This window comes from Arachis hypogaea, chromosome 13 (assembly GCF_003086295.3).
Source record: "Arachis hypogaea cultivar Tifrunner chromosome 13, arahy.Tifrunner.gnm2.J5K5, whole genome shotgun sequence".
NCBI lineage: Eukaryota > Viridiplantae > Streptophyta > Magnoliopsida > Fabales > Fabaceae > Arachis > Arachis hypogaea.
The window spans coordinates 59,342,603-59,349,812 of NC_092048.1; positions in this window are offsets into that span (position 1 = coordinate 59,342,603).

Consider the following 7,210-nt stretch of genomic DNA (forward strand, 5'->3'; position numbering starts at 1 on the left):
TCAGTTCTAAGACATCTTTAGCTCTCTCGGCACCTAATTTCCTTTCGTTTGTTCTTTTTCCCTTTATGCACTCAATGCAGACTTCAAAGTCTGCCAAATTTAGGGGTCCAAAATTCCATCCGACACGAGCTTCTGAATTCTCTGTTTAGAGATGTGACCTAGGCGTTTGTGCCATTGATGACATGCCACCATGTCATGTTTTTCTATGCTTTTTCCTTTGTTTTCAATAGGTTTTATGCACTTTCTTAAGCCATAAGCAAGCCAATTGGGTAGATTTCCATGTTTCCTTTGATTCAATCAACCATGGATGAATTAATGCACTTTCATGAGATTTTGTGCTATAATTGTCATATATTATGAAAGAAACACAATCTTATGATTTGGGGCATAGCTTTGATTGTTTTGATTGATTGATGATAGGTGAAAAGAGTTTTGAAGAAGGTTGAAGGAAGAAGGAATGGCTAGGAGCAAGAGAGAACAAAAAGTTTGAGCCAAAGTTTGCCTCAAATTTTAGCTCAAACTTTTAGAAGAGTTGAAAACATCCCAGAGGAAAAAAGCTTGAGCCAATGTTTGCCTCAAACTTTTTGACAAACGTTGGCACCACAAAACAAACACCCTGGAGGAAAAAGCTTGCGCCACAAGAGGACAAAGTAGCGCCACAAGACATGCAAGGGAGGATCCACGTTTGAGCTAAAGTTTGACCTCAAACTTTAAGCCAAACGTGGATGACAGCAAAAAGAGCAAGCTGCTACAAAAAGCTTGAGTCAAAGTTTGGACTTTGACTCAAACTTTTTTTGGTTCATGGTCCGGTTCAAAGCTTAAATATTTTCTAAGGTCAAGAGCAATCAACAGAGGCTATTTTCAACCCAATTCCATCAAGGCCAAAAGCCCAATTGACATCACTCAAAGGGACAAGAAATAATTTGATTAAGAATTTCATTTTCTTTGTAATTTGCTTTTCAATTTCATTTTCATTTGTCATGTTTGTAAAAGCCTATAAAAAGGCATCATTTTCATTTTAGAAGGGGAGCCGAAGAGAGAGAAGGGAGGGTGACTCCACTAGAGAGCTCTCTCTCTGAATTTTCATTTTCTGTTTTGAATCTTGAATTGAGATTGGAAGGAATTTTTTTTCATTCTCTATTTGCAACTTCTCTTTACTTCTTCTGCAATCTTTCTTTTAATTCTCTGCAACTTTTCTCTTGTTGGATCAAAGAAGGATCCACTCCTGAGATCTTCATCATCCTTTTAAATTGCTGCAAATTAAGCACAGTCACTTTCTGTTTTTAATTCTTCAAGCACTTCTGTTTAAAATCTGCTGCATTTGATTTCACATTCTGATTCTTGGATTGATTGCTCTCTGATCTCCTTGTTCCCAATTTACTTTCCAGCACTTTTGTTCCTCTGCACTTTACATTTGAGTTGTTGTGATCTTGATTTATTCTTCCTGCAATTTAACTTTCCAGTTACTTGATCTACTGCTCTCTTTAATTTTTAGCACCCACTCCCCTTTAATTTCATGCAATTTTAGTACTGATGCATAAAATTTATCATGCATTGTTGTCTTCTTAAGATCATTTTGGGGTATTGCTTGAGACTAAACTTGTCTTCTTTAACTACGGGTGTGTCCATTGGTTTACAACTTTCTATGACATATCTACTTAAAATCTTTTCGATATAGTTCTTTTGTGACAATCCAAGAATACATTGAGAGCAATCTCTTAGTATCTCGATTCCTAATACAAAAGAGGCATCACCAAGATCTTTCATTTCGAATTTGTTCGATAGAAATTTTTTAGTTTCATGCAACAAACCTATATCATTGCTGGCAAGTAGAATGTCATCAACATATAAGACCAAAAAAGGTATTTACTCCCATTGAACTTGCGGTATACACATTCATCTATAATATTTACCTCAAAACCATGAGGTAATGACTTAATTAAACTTGTGATACCATTAACGGGAAGCTTGTTTGAGACCATAGATGGATTTTCTCCATTTTCTATTGGATCTCCTTAATGACACTTCTTGAGGTTGTTGAGCTTGCTGTATGGGTTGGGGTTGATGAGGATTCTCATCATTTTCTTGTACTGTAGCAGTATCTTGAGCAACAACAATATTCTCATTGTTCTCTTGTACTGTAAATGGATCTACAGTAGGATTCTCATTTTGCTCTTGTACTATAACTGTATCTTGAACAATAATAGGCACAAGGTCCAGATCATTGTCAGTTATAGAATCCTCATCAAAAGCAACATTCCTAATATTTTCTTCCCCCCAAATTCAACATCCTCAAGAAATCTCGCATTTGTCGTTTCAAAAATAGACCTTGATGCAGGATTGTAAAACTTGTACCCCCGTGAACGCTCAGCGTAACCAACAAAGTAGCAACTAATTGTCCTTGAGTCCAATTTTCTTTCATGTGGCCTATAAGGTCGCGCCTCAGCTGGACATCCCCAAATATGCAAATGCTTTATACTGGGCCTTTTCACAGTCCAAATTTTATATGGGGTTTTGTTAACTCCTTTGCTTGGCACCCTATTAAGGATGTACACTGCAGTTTTTAAGGCTTCTCCTCAGAGTGATTCAGGCAAGGAAGAATGACTAATCATACTTCTCACCATATCTTTAAGAGTTCGGTTCCTTCGCTCTGCAACACCATTCATGCTAGCTTTGCCTGGCATGGTGTATTGAGGAACAATACCACACTCCTCTAGAAAAAGAGCAAAAGGCCCGGGACGTTGCTCACCTGTACCATTATATCTTCCGTAGTATTCACCACCACGATCAGATTTGACAGCTTTAATTTTCTTTCCAAGTTGAAGTTCAACTTCAACTTTGAAAGACTTGAAAACATCCAAGGCTTGGGACTTTTCATGAATTAAATATAGATACCCGTAACGAGAGTAATTATCTATAAACGTAATAAAGTACTGTTGTCCATTCCAAGAGACAGTAGGAAATGGGCCACATATATCGGTATGTATCAGTTCTAAAACATCTTTAGCTCTCTCGGCACCTAATTTCCTTTCGTTTGTTCTTTTCCCCTTTATGCACTCAATGCAGACTTCAAAGTCTGCCAAATTTAGGGGTCCAAAATTCCATCCGACACGAGCTTCTGAATTCTCTGTTTAGAGATGTGACCTAGGCGTTTGTGCCATTGATGACATGCCACCATGTCATGTTTTTCTATGCTTTTTCCTTTGTTTTCAATAGGTTTTATGCACTTTCTTAAGCCATAAGCAAGCCAATTGGGTAGATTTCCATGTTTCCTTTGATTCAATCAACCATGGATGAATTAATGCACTTTCATGAGATTTTGTGCTATAATTGTCATATATTATGAAAGAAACACAATCTTATGATTTGGGGCATAGCTTTGATTGTTTTGATTGATTGATGATAGGTGAAAAGAGTTTTGAAGAAGGTTGAAGGAAGAAGGAATGGCTAGGAGCAAGAGAGAACAAAAAGTTTGAGCCAAAGTTTGCCTCAAATTTTAGCTCAAACTTTTAGAAGAGTTGAAAACATCCCAGAGGAAAAAAGCTTGAGCCAATGTTTGCCTCAAACTTTTTGACAAACGTTGGCACCACAAAACAAACACCCTGGAGGAAAAAGCTTGCGCCACAAGAGGACAAAGTAGCGCCACAAGACATGCAAGGGAGGATCCACGTTTGAGCTAAAGTTTGACCTCAAACTTTAAGCCAAACGTGGATGACAGCAAAAAGAGCAAGCTGCTACAAAAAGCTTGAGTCAAAGTTTGGACTTTGACTCAAACTTTTTTTGGTTCATGGTCCGGTTCAAAGCTTAAATATTTTCTAAGGTCAAGAGCAATCAACAGAGGCTATTTTCAACCCAATTCCATCAAGGCCAAAAGCCCAATTGACATCACTCAAAGGGACAAGAAATAATTTGATTAAGAATTTCATTTTCTTTGTAATTTGCTTTTCAATTTCATTTTCATTTGTCATGTTTGTAAAAGCCTATAAAAAGGCATCATTTTCATTTTAGAAGGGGAGCCGAAGAGAGAGAAGGGAGGGTGACTCCACTAGAGAGCTCTCTCTCTGAATTTTCATTTTCTGTTTTGAATCTTGAATTGAGATTGGAAGGAATTTTTTTTCATTCTCTATTTGCAACTTCTCTTTACTTCTTCTGCAATCTTTCTTTTAATTCTCTGCAACTTTTCTCTTGTTGGATCAAAGAAGGATCCACTCCTGAGATCTTCATCATCCTTTTAAATTGCTGCAAATTAAGCACAGTCACTTTCTGTTTTTAATTCTTCAAGCACTTCTGTTTAAAATCTGCTGCATTTGATTTCACATTCTGATTCTTGGATTGATTGCTCTCTGATCTCCTTGTTCCCAATTTACTTTCCAGCACTTTTGTTCCTCTGCACTTTACATTTGAGTTGTTGTGATCTTGATTTATTCTTCCTGCAATTTAACTTTCCAGTTACTTGATCTACTGCTCTCTTTAATTTTTAGCACCCACTCCCCTTTAATTTCATGCAATTTTAGTACTGATGCATAAAATTTATCATGCATTGTTGTCTTCTTAAGATCATTTTGGGGTATTGCTTGAGACTAAACTTGTCTTCTTTAACTACGGGTGTGTCCATTGGTTTACAACTTTCTATGACATATCTACTTAAAATCTTTTCGATATAGTTCTTTTGTGACAATCCAGGAATACATTGAGAGCAATCTCTTAGTATCTCGATTCCTAATACAAAAGAGGCATCACCAAGATCTTTCATTTCGAATTTGTTCGATAGAAATTTTTTAGTTTCATGCAACAAACCTATATCATTGCTGGCAAGTAGAATGTCATCAACATATAAGACCAAAAAAGGTATTTACTCCCATTGAACTTGCGGTATACACATTCATCTATAATATTTACCTCAAAACCATGAGGTAATGACTTAATTAAACTTGTGATACCATTAACGGGAAGCTTGTTTGAGACCATAGATGGATTTTCTCCATTTTCTATTGGATCTCCTTAATGACACTTCTTGAGGTTGTTGAGCTTGCTGTATGGGTTGGGGTTGATGAGGATTCTCATCATTTTCTTGTACTGTAGCAGTATCTTGAGCAACAACAATATTCTCATTGTTCTCTTGTACTGTAAATGGATCTACAGTAGGATTCTCATTTTGCTCTTGTACTATAACTGTATCTTGAACAATAATAGGCACAAGGTCCAGATCATTGTCAGTTATAGAATCCTCATCAAAAGCAACATTCCTAATATTTTCTTCCCCCCAAATTCAACATCCTCAAGAAATCTCGCATTTGTCGTTTCAAAAATAGACCTTGATGCAGGATTGTAAAACTTGTACCCCCGTGAACGCTCAGCGTAACCAACAAAGTAGCAACTAATTGTCCTTGAGTCCAATTTTCTTTCATGTGGCCTATAAGGTCGCGCCTCAGCTGGACATCCCCAAATATGCAAATGCTTTATACTGGGCCTTTTCACAGTCCAAATTTTATATGGGGTTTTGTTAACTCCTTTGCTTGGCACCCTATTAAGGATGTACACTGCAGTTTTTAAGGCTTCTCCTCAGAGTGATTCAGGCAAGGAAGAATGACTAATCATACTTCTCACCATATCTTTAAGAGTTCGGTTCCTTCGCTCTGCAACACCATTCATGCTAGCTTTGCCTGGCATGGTGTATTGAGGAACAATACCACACTCCTCTAGAAAAAGAGCAAAAGGCCCGGGACGTTGCTCACCTGTACCATTATATCTTCCGTAGTATTCACCACCACGATCAGATTTGACAGCTTTAATTTTCTTTCCAAGTTGAAGTTCAACTTCAACTTTGAAAGACTTGAAAACATCCAAGGCTTGGGACTTTTCATGAATTAAATATAGATACCCGTAACGAGAGTAATTATCTATAAACGTAATAAAGTACTGTTGTCCATTCCAAGAGACAGTAGGAAATGGGCCACATATATCGGTATGTATCAGTTCTAAAACATCTTTAGCTCTCTCGGCACCTAATTTCCTTTCGTTTGTTCTTTTCCCCTTTATGCACTCAATGCAGACTTCAAAGTCTGCCAAATTTAGGGGTCCAAAATTCCATCCGACACGAGCTTCTGAATTCTCTGTTTAGAGATGTGACCTAGGCGTTTGTGCCATTGATGACATGCCACCATGTCATGTTTTTCTATGCTTTTTCCTTTGTTTTCAATAGGTTTTATGCACTTTCTTAAGCCATAAGCAAGCCAATTGGGTAGATTTCCATGTTTCCTTTGATTCAATCAACCATGGATGAATTAATGCACTTTCATGAGATTTTGTGCTATAATTGTCATATATTATGAAAGAAACACAATCTTATGATTTGGGGCATAGCTTTGATTGTTTTGATTGATTGATGATAGGTGAAAAGAGTTTTGAAGAAGGTTGAAGGAAGAAGGAATGGCTAGAAGCAAGAGAGAACAAAAAGTTTGAGCCAAAGTTTGCCTCAAACTTTAGCTCAAACTTTTAGAAGAGTTGAAAACATCCCAGAGGAAAAAAGCTTGAGCCAAAGTTTGCCTCAAACTTTAGCTCAAACTTTTGGGAGAAAAGCTTGAGCCAACGTTTGCCTCAAACTTTTTGGCAAACGTTGGCACCACAAAACAAACACCCTGGAGGAAAAAGCTTGCGCCAACGTTTGCCTCAAGCTTTTTGGCAAACGTTGGCGCCACACACCACAATAGCCTGAAGGGGTATACTTCCAACAAGAATAACTTGAACTACAGAGCTCCAAATGAGGTGATTCAAAAAGCAATGGAAAGTAGGAATCGAGAGCTTTCCAAGCATATATGGCACTGCATGGTGGACACTAAAATTGAGGGAGAAAACTGTCCCGAAATGTGCATAAACGAACATGGTGGCAACTTGCAGTGAGGCCAACTGACCTCTGCACCTTCGACGGAGTATAACTCGAGCTGTGGAACTCCAAATGATGCGCTTCCAACGGCATTGGAAATTAGACATTCAGGGCTTTCCAACAATGTATAATAGTATGGGGTGGACAATGTGTTTGAGTCTCCAAAATCTGGCGTTTTCGACCACGTTTGAGGCAAACGTCGCCTCAAACGCTGCACACCTAAGCCAGCGACCTTGTCCTCTTCAAAGGAGTATAACTTGAGTTGTAGATGTCCAATTGAGGTGATTCCAAATGGATTAGAAAGCTGACATTCAGAGCTTTCCAACC